This window comes from Diuraphis noxia, unplaced genomic scaffold (assembly GCF_037042655.1).
Source record: "Diuraphis noxia isolate RWA-SAM2 unplaced genomic scaffold, SU_Dnox_SAM2 contig0004, whole genome shotgun sequence".
Classification (NCBI taxonomy): domain Eukaryota; kingdom Metazoa; phylum Arthropoda; class Insecta; order Hemiptera; family Aphididae; genus Diuraphis; species Diuraphis noxia.
In genome coordinates, this window is record NW_028301714.1 from 62,478,406 (window position 1) to 62,495,620 (window position 17,215).

The 17,215-nt window shown below is 25.4% G+C and overlaps 1 protein-coding gene and 1 long non-coding RNA gene across 8 annotated transcripts in view; one reads left to right on the forward strand and one right to left on the reverse strand.

The window, feature by feature from the left end:
- Nucleotides 1-17,215, forward strand: part of LOC107169664 (uncharacterized) — a 207,410-nt gene that overhangs the window by 88,366 nt on the left and 101,829 nt on the right. The gene's annotated exons all lie outside the window — the stretch shown is intronic.
- LOC107169663 (uncharacterized) overlaps nt 1-17,215 on the reverse strand; it is a 133,911-nt gene that overhangs the window by 79,679 nt on the left and 37,017 nt on the right. Inside the window, exon 2 of one of the 3 annotated variants that reach the window (XM_089226518.1) lies at nt 16,608-16,641. The exons of 1 other annotated variant lie outside the window; for it this stretch is intronic. The gene's annotated coding sequence lies outside the window, so the exon portion shown is untranslated. Of the gene's footprint in view, nt 1-12,428; nt 12,463-16,607; nt 16,642-17,215 lie in introns of those variants that run through there. One more of the 3 variants, XM_089226520.1, reaches the window with a different exon arrangement.

Sequence of the window (17,215 nt, forward strand, 5' to 3'; positions counted from 1 at the left end):
ATTTTTATCATTCAATCACAGTATTAAAATGAATATTTTTTACTTCTTATGTCCATACAATATTAATCTTTAATACCAATTAAAATGCATTTTTTTTAACACATAATATTTACTGATATTGAACTGCATACTATACGTCTTGATTTTACTTATATTGGATTTACGATCAAATGTTATGCAAATTATCTGAAACGACCTTTGTATTATACGTCATGAGCTTACATTTTCAGAAAATAATAACTATACACTAATTTTGTATTAGCATGAAATATAGCCAGTTCACGTTGAAATGAAAATATCAATAATACCTCAGGGCACTATAATGTTTTATTTTAGAACTTTGTATAACATCCTAATTAAATATTTTATTATAAATTAAAATAATATAATTTATTATAATTAAAGAAATGTAATTTATTTCAAATGATTACATCAAAATTAAGTTATAATGAATAATAAATTATTTTTGAATTAGTAACGTGTGTTTATTAAAGATTTCAAATTTATATCTTTAAAAAATCAATAAAGAATCTTATGTGTAGGTTCCTGTGATATTTGACTTTAAATTCAACCATTGCTGTAGTAATTAGTGCTTACGCCGAATTTTAGATTGAACATTTTTAAATTAATACGTATAATAAGTTATGGACTCGAATAATATCTAACGAAAATCGAGAATTGGAATACGAAAACTTTTTTTCTACGCAGCGCTTTAAATAGTCAAAATATTATATCAAGAATTCGCATTAAATTCAAAACTATTTTTATTTATATATTAAATTGTATATTTACTATATTTTTACTAGCTTTGAAATATTTAAAAGTTTTCAAAATATAGTTTGTTTACAATGATTTTGTTGAATATTGATACATTTTCTGAATATTCTCAGAAGTTCTAAAATCGATGTTTCTCTTAAAATAATATCAATTTTTATATTATTTTCCTGTGATATAAGATGAATATATTATGAAAGGTTTTATATTTCATTAAATCGCATTTTAGATCCACTAAAAAAATATTTGGAAATAACTATTAATTTGTAATGTGATTTATAAATTATTGAATTTAAAAAAAATTTTTATCAAAAAAAAAAAATCATTGGAAGCAAAAGCCATTAGGTACATTTTAATTTCTTCACATTGTTGATTATCAGTGGATTTTAATTGAATGAATTCTAAGAAGATGAATAAAAAAATTGTTGTGAAAAAAATAAGAATTATAAATAAAATATTGAACTGGTACATTTTTTTAAACTATTAAATATAAAATTTATTTATTTATAATTTTGTTCTTATACATAGGGATTGAATTATCGTAATATACTATATCGTGTTATGTATTTCTAATTTTGTTATCATAGTTATAGTTCTCATACTATTGAGTAGTAATTTATTTAATGAACCTTTATATATGTAATATAGTAACGCGAGAAGAATAACAAACGTTGAATAATTTAGAAGCAAATCAATAGATGTGTAACGTAAATTAAATTAAAACATCAGCCTACAGACATTTGAAATCACATTATGGCTTTCAAAAAGTTCTATAGATCGAATTTTTCGACAGATAGTCCCACGAGGTTAAGCAAGCAATATTGAATACGATTCAATCCAATGTCACTATTGACTTTCTTTCCATAACTTTTCTACAAGATCCGGATGCGTTTTATTTTCTATTGTGATATATCAAAATTGTTATATTATATACAGCTTATTTTGAAAAATATATTACTATCAAAACTTAGTGTTTATAGAAACAAATAAATTAATTTTTGTATATCATGAATCATAACATTAATCCATCAAGTATATTATTTTTGATAATATTGTTTAATTGACATAAGAGTATTCTAACACAAATCATCATGAATCATCATAGTATAATGAAATTGAATAGTTATTATATGTATTTTAACATTGGTTATTGGAATTAATTTGCGGAAGATTTAATTTATTTTTCACTAATTTTTTGTTTACATGTTTGTTGTAATAAGGTTTGAAAACCACAACAAAATGCTGTCCGATAATGGAGCATTATTACATTTTGAACTTTCGGAAAACCTCAACATCATAGTCATTAATAATTTCGGATGGATAATGGATATACTTATTTAATAACAGATATTAAATATCTAGGCTGATTAAGATACTTGGAACAAAGCATGCAATATTTGTCTTAAATAATTTTTTTTTGTGTTTTTGAAAAAAGAAAATTTGTTTTGACGAATTTGTTGTAACTATATAGTTAATGAAAAAAAAATTATTCTAGTGAAAATATTTAATGTAAATCTGAAAAAAAAATGTTTGTATAAATATTCATTAATGATTATGATGGGCATAATATATCGGTATTAAAATATCATGATTGTCTGCGTTTTGAGTGATATATGTTATCAATGATAACTTATCATAATTGTGGTCTACATTTAATATGACTTATTTGTTTTATTGGCCATTGATTTATTTAATTAATTCTATTAACTATTGACGTATAGAATATAATATACATGTTGTTTAATTTCTGATATTATATATTTATATATTATATTATATTAAATAATAATATAATAGTATTTTAAATTTGAAAATAACATTATTTCATATCATTAAATAGGAATCCTTCTTAAAATATAAAGTTCTTTTTAAAATTTAAACTTTAGAAAAAATTATAAATATTATGAGTAATTGCTATATAAAAAGCAGATATTTTTTAATAATACTTTTTGATTGAAAAAAAATGTTTACAAGTTTTGAAGTTTTTATTTGAATAATTAATATTTTGGTAAATTGTTTTCATAGTATATAAAAAGTTTGAGTATGTAAAGAGTTTAGCGATTTTATTATTTTTTATCCGAAAGAATATTTAATCCAGAATAGACCAAATAACAAAACATGATGTTGTTCATTTATTCTATACGTATTCATATATAATTAATCTTTGATAAAAGTTAGTTAAACACATTTTCAGAATGTAAATGTTTATTATGAATGCATGTTAATTTTTAGTTTTATGAGGCAATAAAATAATATATTCGTATTGTGCTAAATACACATAGTACTATCTTGTTTGATTCCGATTACTATGTTAATCATGACGTATTCTTAATAATATAGAAATATTTATAATTTATAATAATTGTTAATGAATCTTAGTTCATCAAAATTTGTATTTTATAATCTGTTTACTATAATTTAATTTATGTGGTCAATGTTGGCAAAGCACAACACTTTAAACTTGACGTGTAGTCATTATATTGTTGACGACCAACAAAGTTACTACCTACTCATATTGACCGTTTAGTGCCAGTTACGAACTGCATTATTGTAGAGAGGTTTTGAGTGATTGAAGGAGAATATAGCCGTAGTGTGTGTGTGTGTGTGCTTAGTTATATCCATATGTAGCCTAACCATTTACTCTATATTATCTATATGTCAAGTATAAATAATATTTAAATTACGAAGTTAAGAGGATGAACTATTAATAGTGCATAGTGCTCTTCCATTATCTAACACTAAAATACGAATACAAAGTGCAGGTCTTGTAGAATTTAGAAGATTTTAAGAATCGTTTATGATAAATAAAAATAATATGTCGCAGATAGATCAATTTTTCTCCTCTGCTTTCGGTTTAAAACGGAGAAAAAAAAGAAAAGAAAAAAGATAGATCAATTTTAAATTCCAACATAGCATATCATAAAGCCTGAAAAGTATTAGAACACAAAAGTACCTAAATAGAATACTTGCTAAAGTAAAAAAAAAATTAAATCAAGATAATATGTATACAATTTACTTTTATAATAATTGTATTGTATAGATAAAATGTTTAATAAAATAAAAATAAATATTAATAAATTAACGAAAACAAGATAATATGTTTAAAAAATAATTTAAATTTTCTTATTATTTTAAATATGTAAAGTTACCTAATAACTCATAGTAACTGGATTAATATGGTTTAATTCTTAGACTTTAAAGATCTAAGATAAATAAATAAAATGCATAATAAAAAAATTTTTTAACGTTTAGTTTAAATCGTTTGAAACATATTATCTAACTTTGTCTCTAGTATATAATTGTAATCCAAATTTAGGAATTAATTAAAATGTTGAACGATATATAAATTTAATTTAAGTATTCTACTCTTAATTTGAATTAAAGGGTTATTTATCCTATAAGATACAACAGTTACAAAAATTATTATCTGTGATTGTTTTAAAGTTTTATAATCATAAAAAATGTGTTAAAGAAAATACTATTTAAATAATTATAATATAATTTTAATTTTAATTTATAATATATAAATGTGTATATTAAAAGTTACTATTTTAAAGGTTAACACTGATCTTATAAAAAATTTAATTTGTTATATGCAATAATTTAAAAAAGTAAACACTTAAAAATAATAACTATAAAAATCATTAAAATTAGGTATAATTTTTTTTTCAAAAATTCTGTTTAGTAATCACTCACATTTCGTAAAAAAATTACGATTAATATTATTACAATATAAAAAATATATATAAAAAAAATAATATATTATTTGAGAAAATTTGTGTTTTACCTTTTATAGAATCTGCACGTATAAATATATATTGAAATCATTGATTTTTGTTGTCTTTACAAAATATTATAAAATAGTGATAAATGAATTAAAAAATATAAATATATTTATCCATGTAAATTTGTCATGAAATAATATTTACGTTTTAAAGATGAATTGGACAATGTGATAGATGTCGTACAGAGAAGAAAAATAAAATAATCAACCATTATTCTTTTACATTACCTACCTAATATGTATAATGTATTATGTTTTACATACAATTAAATAAGTACGATGTGTTGATGTATATAATATTTTATTGGAATTTAAGATAAAATAATGTTTTTTTTGATTTTGAACATGTTTAAAAATAATACATCATAGAAATTGATTTTTTTAACTATTAAATGGGTTTTCCACGTTTCAAAACAAACATTGTAAAGCAATTTTTTTATCAATCTTGGAAAAACTTGGTCGGTACTATCATGGTCCCACGCTATTTTTTCCTAAAATAATTAAACGGGTTTGTTTAATTTACTTAAATAAAAACCAATTTTGTTCCTAAACTAACAAAAAGGTTGAAAATAATTAAGTTTAATATTTAGATGCGCAAAAAGATTCTCAAATATTTTGTATTTTAATGTACCTGCCTGAGAGATACAAAATATCTATTTATTGAAGTAAAATGCGAAAGCATTCCAGTATTTTGAAAAGTTATAATACCATTATGAGAGTGACGAGTTTTTATTACGCTAAGAGACGGCAAAAACGTATAATAGCTCACTTTAATATATTCATAAGATTTTATCGTTTTAAAGTAAAATCTAAAACTTTTCTACGCATTTGTTTTTATTTATGGTTTTTTTTCTATTCATTTTATTAAAAAAAATTTGTTTTACAATCCCTTTAACCAAATCCATTTTCATTTTTATTTGGAACATACATAATATATTTATGAATATATAAGCTATATATCTTCGTGCGAATAAATATTTTCTGTAGGATTTTAAAAGTTATGAGTGTTTATGAAGGTTAATACTTATAAGTAATATAATATTTTAAAAACATACACAAATGCAATTTAATGTTCACTATGTTTATTTTAAATACAAATAAAACATAAAATTGGAAATTGTTTTATATATTTAACCGTAAATCAAATTTCTATAAGAAGCATACTTTTATGTAGATTAACTATTTGCGTATAGGATACGTTAGATATTATTATTATTATGTTTAAAAATAGTGTTTGTAATGCTTAAAATATCTTCGTTCATTGTTATTTAAGGTTAAAATTTAATATATGGTCCCATTAAACTGTTGTGAATAAGTATTTATAATGGAAAAACACTCATACAGACACACAGATACACTCTGGATATTAGTTTTAGGATACGTACTTACGTATGGACTGGATGTGATGGTCAATTAGCTTCTGAAACTTTGATCACTGAGTAATCCTAGGATTGACTACTTTACTTTCTGTATAATTGGCGGTAACATTTTAGTAAGTCAAGTTGATATCGTCAAAGTCTCTGTCATTATTTTATTATTGGGAAATTCAAATTATTTATTCAATTAAATAGCGTCCACGGATAGTGAATATCCACAAAAGATCTTTAAACTAATGAGTTTTTTCATCAATAATAACTGAAAATTAGGTACAGAATAATATTGTATTAATGCTGTAACGATATATATTACTATAGGTTGGGCGTCAGTTCTTTGTAGAACAAGTTATATCTCACAGACATATATTAACACATGGATTGTTTACACTTAATATTATAGCTGGTTTATTAATTATATAACATATCATATATAAATATTTAACTACAAAAGAAAATTATACAATGTAGATTTGATGTTATTGAATATAATATAAAACCACATATAACTTTTATTTTGATATTATACGATACGACGTGTATTATAAATTATATGCAGGGGCGAACGCAGAAAAAAATTTCGGGGGGGGGGGGGTTGATACAATTTTAAGTAGGTATTCATAAATATCATATTATTCATACTGTATTACACTTTTAGGTACTATTTATTTTAGGCACTTATACTATATACATTATACATATACTACAATACTACATATTACATATCATAGATTAATATTTAATTATTAAAATTTGTCAGTTCAATTTAAATTATAAAACAAGATCTATGTCTCGGGTTTTTGGCCATTATCTAACTGAATTTCCCGTAGACGGTAATTACACTCGTCATCTGTCTACATTACGTACATCATCGAATTGGCAGACACCGATGTCGATCAGTTATTAATAAGTTATAACACTTATAACATACTGTCATATTTATCATACATTTTAATGGTAATTTTACTGTATACATTAATTTACAAACCATAGGAGAAGGGAAACTTTTTAATAACTAATAATTTATTTTAATTTTTTTGAAATTTTATTAGTAATACATTTGTAGGTCAGATAATTTATTTTTTGTACCTGATATTTCGGGGGGGGGGGGGGGAGTTAACCCCTCGCGCTGATTATATGAAATGAATACGCGATTACAGAAAACAAACAAATTACTATTCACAATTATATATGTGTATAGGAACTCACTTACATCGGCTGGTGGTGTTACTGTATAATGCGACATTGCAAATGTGAAAAAATATTACAATAGTACGATGAAATAATTGTAGTGGTCAACGGCCGTGACCTCGAACGACGATAATAGACGGGACGGCGGAATATACCAGCCGTGTATGGTTATCGCTAACAATCCGCGTTAAGGTACGGTTTCCAAGGCGCGACCCATTTCGTATCGAGTGGTTTCCAAGACGCGACATGTCGCAGCGGTCGAACTGCTTTTCAATCAGCGTCCGTAGTTAACATACGCTTTTAGTTTATTTTCAAGCTTGTCCGAGTTCGAACGTCTTTTTCATTTAATTTTACAATGAATAATTATATTTTTATTAATAATAACATTATTCTAACACTTTTATTATTATTAGAAGAAGATGAAGACCAAATTATAGGTGCTACTTCATTGCAAAAAAAATAGAAAACCGATATGCATGAAATATTTAAACATCGGGACAGTGAAGGATTTTATGAAATCCTTATCAATTGACATTTAGAAAACAACAATATTAAATACACACACTGGCACGGTTATCTTAATGATGGTAAATTGTATCGCACTATAGTCGGGCGGTCGAGAGTATAATAAATAATTAATAGAACGTATATACGATTATATGACACGATCACCAGAGCCTACCTTACGTTGATTTGACCGAGCAGATGTAGCTCCGCTAACCTTTCTATAACATAGAAGCGATGCCTACTATTAACCAGACAATCACCATAAAGGATATTATGACTTTGGAGTAGGGCCATAAAAATGTATGGCACGGTCTTTTAAATGCATATTGCCACTCCCGTGTCCGATGTAGAGTGATTTACATTTTACATCTATTTGCATAGTAACTATTAATCGAGCAAGCAATGCGTCCAAACAAAACGCTATATTGTCACCACTCAGTGGTGTCGTATGACGATCGTGTGAGCATAATCGTTATTATGAGAATAATGTGATCGTTACAATGCCTTCCCACTTTTATAGACTGAGTTTCTACTTAGTGTTTTAAAAAAAAAATTTGATTATTTTCCAGCACTAACCAAAATATGTTTGCTATTTATTTTTATTTTCATATAATATTATATCCTTTATTAATTAGATGATAAAAAAATAAATCCTTTTAATATTGATTTGTCTGTCATGTAATTTGAAATCAGAAATGTAGTAAATTCGAAATATTTTCGGAGTTAAATTAAATGTTATATCAAAAAATCTTAATTTTTAAATTACTAAGAATAAATAATTAATGTATGAGTAATATTCAATTTTTTTTCTGATAAATTCACATTTTCATCGCAATTCCTAAAAATTGCAGTGTGCTGTTGTGTGATCGGAAATTTTACTAATGTACAGAGGTTTTCATAAACTAAACTAAAAACTCAATCCACATAATGTCATCACACATTAGGTGCTAATAATATAATATATATATTTTTTTATTATTGTTTATGGCATCAACTACATGGTTATTAGGTAGCGTTACATATTAAATTTACATTAATTACTTACATACTTACTTAATTTCTACTTATTACCTATATATTTTAAAGATTTACACTTTAATCTAAGTTGCTATTAATATTATGCATGAATTATATGGAACTATTAAACTACGTAATAAAAATCTTATGGGTATTCACTATTCACTTGTCATTTCCTTTTCACTCGATCACAGGGAATTCACACGTAAAACTAATAAATAATTAGCAAATTGGTTTACTAATAATTTCTATGTTTAATATTAAATATTTTAATTTAAATCTGTTTAGAAAACACACTATTTATATCCAATCAACTCATTATATTGTTTATAAAACAAAGTATAACCAAAACATTCCACAAATATAAATCGGAACTATCATAGGGTGACCATACGTCCCGTTTAAAACGGGATTGTCCCCTTTTTGATCATCGTGTCCCGTTGTCCCAAAAAACTTCGAACGGGACGCTTTTTATCCCGTTTTTAGAAGATTGTCCCGTTTTAATCCCGTTATTTCCAAATAATTAAATTATAATTAATGTTTTTTTTGTAAAAGAATAAAATAAATTGATGAACCAAGTATAAAACAGTTTATATTTAAAACTTGAAACCAAAGTTATAAATAACAGACTAAAATTTCCGTGGAACGAACGTCGAGTGCCGATGCCGAGGAACAATACAAATAAACAATAATAATAAAATAAGCATGATACACGTCGTATAATAGCATATGCATTACGAACTAAAATAAAATATAATACTATTTATAATCGATGATATATTTAGATATTATTATATTAATTTGTTTAATCTAAAAGTCGAACAACAAAATATGTCGAATAGTAACGTACGGACAGTAAAGCGATTGTGTTTATTATAGCCATTACCTACCTATCGTATTTTTATTTCAATTTTGTGAGTTGGTGCATTATTTTTTTTTTTTTAAATGCCAAAGAGGAGATGCACGTTCACTGTATCTTTACAGTCTGAATTTACTTTCCTAAAAAAATGTGATGAAATTGGAAAAGTGTTTTGTACGGTGTGCAAGGCAGTATTTTCAATTGAACATGGAGGACGCTCAGATATCAAACAGCATATGGAAAAGAAAAAACATACGACGGCCTTATCTAGTGCTTCAAAAAGTGACAAGGTAACATCATATTTTATAAAACAAGGACCAGCTGGCTTAACTAGTGAAGGTTTAAAAATTGCAGCAGAAGAGGGAATGTTTGCATTTCACACTATAGTACATAACCATTCTTTTAGATCAATGGATTGTACTACTACTTTAATAAAAAAGTTACATGAAAAAAAGTTTTCTTGTGCACGTACTAAGTGTGAATCAATTATTCTGAATGTGTTGGCTCCTTTTGCAATGGATCAAATAATAGACGAACTGAAAGCTGTTAATTTTGCGACAGTTATGATTGACACTTCAAATCATAAAAATTTAAAAATTGTCCCCATTCTTATTCGGTATTTCAATCCTAAAACCGGGGTACAAATTAAAGTGTTAGAATTCACAAATTTGAAAGGAGAAACTTCAGATATACTGTCGTCTTATATTATGGAAATTTTAACAAAACATAAATTAGCTCACAAAATCATTGCATTTACCGGTGACAACTGTAATACCAATTTTGGAGGTGCCGCAAGGAGGGGAACAAAAAATGTTTTTACGATTTTAAACAATAATTTAAAAACTAACATTTGTGGAATTGGTTGTGCAGCTCATATTCTGCACAACGCTATGCAAACTAGTACAGATATCTTACCTATTGATATCGAATGTATCGTTAACAAAATATTTCAATACTTTTATATTTATACTGTGAGAGTGGAAACATTAAAAGAATTTTGTGATTTTACAAATACACAATACAAAAACGTACTTGGAAGTGTAAAGACAAGATGGTTATCTTTACAACCAGCAGTCTCCAGAATTATTGAAATGTATGCAGCTTTAAAATTGTACTTTGACACTCAGGATAAATGTCCAACCATTTTAAAATCATTTTTTAGTGACCCCGTTGCAATAATATGGTTTCATTTTATACAAAGTCAATTAAAAGTCGTTTGTGACACTATAAAAAGAATAGAAGGGGACAACATATCTGCATGTGAAGTATCAGAAGAATTAGAAATACTATGTGGAAAAATAAAAAATAGAAAAACACAAAACTTTTTAACTTCTAGTGTAAACTCGATGCTTTTAGAACTAGAGACAAAAAATAAATACACAAAAAAACAATTTATAGAGCAAACTAACCAGTTTTATGACACATTTATTATGTACATTGAAAAGTGGGGAAATACATTTGAAGAACTAAAAATATTTCGTTGGACTCAACTGATAAATTGTCCAACATGGAATGATATTCAAAAAAGTTTAAAATTTATTTTGCAAAATAATAAAAAACAAACCGGTTGGAATGTGGATGAAGATATTCTTTTTGATGAATATAATCATGTAAATAATGTTATAAATGAAAATTTAGAAGAATGGCAGAATAACAATGTTCGTGTTGAAGAAAGATGGTGTGCTATCTATAAAATTTTAAATAGTAAAAATATATCGATAAATAATTTTTGGTTTATTGTAGAATATTCTCTAGCAATGCCTGGAACAAATGCTGCAATTGAAAGAGTATTTTCTATCACTAATATGTTATGGACAGATGAAAAAAATCGCTTTATCGTTCCTACCATCAAGTCAATTATAATTCTGAAAAATCATTTCAAAAATTATTCGTGTAATGATTTTTATGATTTTTTGCTAACACAACCAAAACTATTAAACGCAATCAGTTCATCGCAAAAGTACAATAACAGCACAATAGATAATAAAGGACATGATGAGCAATCAACATCAACTCAATAAAAGTAAACAAGTTTTTTATTAAAATATTAAGCAAGGTAGTTAAAAAATATTTTAATTGTAAATTGTTAATATAAAATATAAAAAATATTTTTAAAAAATGTGTATGTTTTTTTAGAGTATTTAAACTAAAAATTGTTTGTCCCGTTTTTTTTTTTTGTAAAACTGGTCACCCTAAACTATCATGACGTATATTATACTCTTTTTGAAAATTGTACGGAAAATATTTTGTTACAATGTACGTTTTAATTTTCCGAAATTGTGTTTAGTTGGAAAGTAAACCAAACTATATTGTTGGTGGGTCAATATTGATGAATGATAAAATGGGTAAAATTAATAGAATTTCGAATATTTACACTAAAAATAACGCTTTGATTTTTATCACTTGTGGAGGCCTCAAGCAGGGGTGGATCCAAAACCTTGGTGTTGGGGGGAGGGGGCAAGTTATAACTTCACGAAACTTTATAATACTAATTATTATTAGTATATATTCTAAATTCTAAGTATTTCCGTAGTCCATACAGAAATATGTGCTAAGAAATTCATATTTTGAACATAATACAATAATAATATCGTAGTATCATACCATAATATATTTTATATTAATATAGTTTATTTATAGCCTTATGGATTCTTCGTAATATAGATAGCAGGTACATCGCATTTACCGTCATACCTCTATAGCTTTATCTACTTATTTGTGTATGTCGTATAATAGTCTATATTATAACTAATGTTTTTTTTTTTAACAATATACATTTTTTTATGAATACGGGTTTTGTGGGGGGGGGGGGGTTAGTACCTTTTCTTGGAGCCACCCCTTGCCCAAAGTTTTAAAATCGGTTTCAAACCAGTGTAAATGTTTCTAAAATAATTTACAATATTATCTTAATAGACCTTTATACCTATTATATTATATCAATTCCTTAGCAGTGCCGGATCTAAGTCTTCGAAGCCGGAATGCAATCGTAATATTAGATCCTTGAAAAAAAAAAATGGTATTTATAAGACATTGAAAGAGTATTTTCTTAGTAATTGATAAATTTAAAGAGAAAACATGTCAAATGCATATTTCAAAATATCTATTTTGTTGGGATAATACAGTTTTAAAATAAACTAGTTTTACTAATACAGTAATACTAGTCTTCAAATACTTTTTTTTGACCATTATTAAAAACAATATATCTACAAATAAATGTCCATCTCGTTAGATGGACATTTACGTCGTTACGTACCTAGTTGATAACAAATAATTATTTTGTTGTACCCATCAGAAGTTATAAATTTAGTTCAAAGTATAATTTTATTGCTTCTATTAAGTATTACATATTATCACGAAACATTTTCTTTAAAATATTGTTCACGGCGCTTCTATCATTTGATTAGACTTCATGTTATGTATCAAGAGATATTCGTTTATTGTTTGTAATTGTAATACGAACGTTTCGTTTTCTTTGAAGGGACAATAAACAGAGAAAGATGAGTCAAAAAAAGAAAAGTCTCCGATCAAAAAATACATTTTCCATCGACAACCATCATTAGACGATAATGACCGTATTCGTATCATATTATTTGTCGAACAATGAATTCCACCGGGACCAATATTCTCTTGTATAACATGGACGAAGCTTTCAAAAAATTTACAGACAAAATACGATATCTTGTTTTCTTCAACTAAGCGTAAATGATGTCCAATTGAAGTCTATATAGATAGAAAAATACAATTTGTCCCAATTGTTTGGAAATGTTCGGTTAAACTCTAATAGAACCTAACGATAATTATTGTCAGTTCTTATAAACTCGTTTCGTTCTAAAATGATACAGTGTGTGTAGCTAATAAGTGTACGATTAATCAATTGAATCAGTGATTAATATTTTCAATAAAACAAACTTTTTGCAAGAAAATTTTCTTTCGCATTCAGGCTTGTAAAAAATGAATAAAATAATATAATATATCAATATGTTATGATTCTATAAGAGTTCAGTCATTGTATTATTTATTTTATATACCTCCTAAACAAGTTTTATGATTGTGTGCACTAGAATGTTCTAAGAAGAGTTTAATGTCATAAAATCCGGAATAAACCGTTGTGTTTCAGTATTATTATATAGAGTGATTCATCGTGTATGTTCACTCCTTTTTTCTGTTTAATAATGCAGTTATTCAAAATATGATGTTTAAAAATTTAAAATATATTTAAAGACCATATTTCAAAATTCTTTAATATTTTGAGTGCTAAAGGAGTATCTCGTGGAGATACTTATATATTCTAAAAAGGGAAATACCATGTTTTTTTGCAAGAATTTAATTAACAGATAATATTTTTGAAAATGTTTACGTATCAGAATCAAAATCCGTAAGAATAGTTTTTTTGTTTAACTTAGATCCATTTCCCCAACAGCACCACCCTGGAATGTTGAGTAGAAACCCATGATAATCGTTTATACCTCGTTTGTATCTTTTTGAACCTCAGCGGTTTCCAAACTAACCCTACACCGATTTTGAGGTGCCGGAGAAACGGTAGCACACTCCCACTTTCGAATTTTAAGTTGAAACCCATACCAATCGTTTCACCTGTTAATACCACATATAAAATCGTTAGTACCTCGATGGTATTCAAATTATTCCAGATTTAAAGGTGGGGTTCAGCGTTTCCTCAGCATCCCCACCTTTAAATTTGAAATAATTTGAAAATCATCGAGGTACAAACAGATTAAAACGAGGTACAAACCATTGGTATGGATTTCAACTGGAAATTCTAAGGTGGAGTTGCTGAGGAAATGGATCTGGTTAAATTTTCGTACTGAGGATAATAATATATCTATGATAATTGATAATAGGTTTAGAAGATATGGCAGCTGCGGGATATAGTTATTTGAACATTTTGGTAATTAATATTATTAATTTGTAAAAATATCCTAAGTATAATAAATTATTAGATCCAAAATTAAATTTATTTTTTATTTTTGTCAATCCATTTTTAAGGGCGATTATCATTAATACAAACATTTTGATAACTGAAAAACTACATATTTAAAATTGGAATTAAGTACTTACATTATAACTTTCAAACAAAAATTATCTACTAAATAATTCACAGTGAAAAAATAGGGAGGTTTTTATTGGAAAATCAGAAGTTTGTTTTACCATAGGCATTCTCAATGTAGTAAAAAAAAAAAAGAATAATTGACAAAATGGTCTTTAAGCATATTTAAAAATTCAAAAAAGAAAAATCAGAATTTTAATGAATTAATTTTTAAATAAATAAATAGAAGTAATAAGCATGTTTGGTAAATCAAGCAATATATTATTAATATATACGTATATATCAATATGCGTGTTGATAACATTGACTTTAACTCACTTGTTAAACAATTTTTTAGAATTCGTATTTTTTAATAAAAATTGAATAAAAATTTTTTCAAGAAATTCATAATAAGCTAATATAATGAATTTCTGACTGGTTAATACATAAATAATACGTTGTAGGGTGAAAGTATATCTGACAAATAGGACAATTTCTCAATTAGAGTGTTTTTGAAATAATTTTACTTATATGTTTAAAATATGTTAAGAATAAACTTGGTTTACAAATCTTCCGAGAACTGTGAATATGTGTGTTGTAAATTTCAAGTGCATTGCGCTTAAAAATCAAAAAAAAATCAAAAATCTAAATACTAATAAAACTTTAGTTATCGTGAAAGAATTAAAAAAAGTTGCATTCATAAAACCCTCTGTTTAGTTATGTATTACTCTCTAATATATATTATTATAGTGCTTATTCAATATTTTTTGTTTCATATGTGAATTTAATTCTCCAAACGTGACAGGTGTCATAGATCAATTAGAAATACATATACCATGTATTATATTTTGTTTACGTTAAGAAATAAATGTAAACATATAAAAATAATAATAGTAATGGAATGAAAAAAAAAATAATGATTGCATTTCATATTATTTTTAATGTAATAACATTTGTATGTACCTAAACATTTTTTCTTTTATTATTTATTTCCCCGAAAATGTCGACGTTGAATTTGAGGTATTGTGATGTTATTCTGACAAAAAAATAAACTGCAAACTTCTTGGTTTTCGTGTTTTTTAATAAACTTACCATTCATGTAAGTAATACAATCAAATAATGATAGAAATAATTCATTAAAATACTTTGACAATATTATTTTAACAAGTATTTTCAAATGGGTACCAAATAATTACTATAACTCATAATTTATCGACTTTCAAAGTTCCAAAACCATACCAATAAAAAAAAATTTATAAATTATTGCTTTGAAATAAATATAAGAAGAGTATCTCACATAGCACTTATTTTTTTATAATGTTTAATTTTATTTATATGTACAAACTTGGCTTAATTTTCAATATATTCTCTTAAGGCATATATGATGAGCGTATTTAAAATAATAGAAAGAAGCATTTTTTTTTTTTTTTTACTTACATATTTTCATCGACAATCAGTTAATAATTATTTAATAAAGGATATGATTTGATATAATAATAATTATGTTATCATTTTACCTAGGTATTTGCTATATTATTTTATGTTACTTATTACAAAATTTTATTTTGAATAACAAATGAAAGATTATAGTAAAAGAAGAACACTATAGAACTAATAATACAATAATATTGAACAAACATTGTTTTACCATGGTTATATTTTTCTTTTTTATGTACATAATTTTTTGTAAATTGCTCATTGGAACTGATATTATAATACAAGTTGTAGTGGTATATCTTTTGATGAACTGAATAATCATTATAGAACCCATTGTTTACTTAAAATATAATCATTTGTGGTTCATTTGACATGCAAAAAATGGATTACTTTTAAATTGTTCATGTTCAAAGTAATTTTGATACAGCACAAAGGAGATATTCTATATAATTTGTATAGTGATTAAAAATATAACACGATTTTATTAAACTTAACTATAGGTTTCTATTTTATTATTTTAACTTAATTTCTGGTTAAATATAATAATGTACAAGCTATATTGCTGAGCTATTTTTAGTCATGATCAAATGGGTTTATTCAAAATCACATTTCAATACTTACTGTTTTTTTTTTGATTTCCGATGAATTTCTGGATCTATATTAAAAAAAAAAAAAATCAGTGTGATTAATATATTTCAACATATTCTAATTGAATAAATGATTATTTAAAAATATGTTAACCATTATAGTAGTTAACGTTATATGTATTTGGATATTTATAAATATTTTATTTCTTATTCATTTCTATACTTAGTAATACCACATACAATGGTTTCATGTTGCGTGCTTCAAAATACAATATATTCACACCATGTCAAGCAATGCTAAATGTAACTGTTTAACTGTAATTATAGAATATAAGTTATTATTATATCTAGATAGTCTTGATAAGTATAATAGTTTTTATTATTTGCGCACGTAAATGGTTTTAGCTTTTCTTAAAATTTATTCGTTGGAATAATATCAATATAATGTTAGAATCGATTTTCTTTAAAATGTTTTGATGTTGTTAAAAAGTTAACCAATAAAGTTGATTCCTTCGTTCAAATAGCAAAGTGTAAGTGTTTATGTTTGAACTTCAAAAACTTTCTCATAAAGTTATGGAAGGAGTTAACAATATATCATTCTCGCATACGTTATTAAACTGTAAGGTAGATTGCTTTAGACCA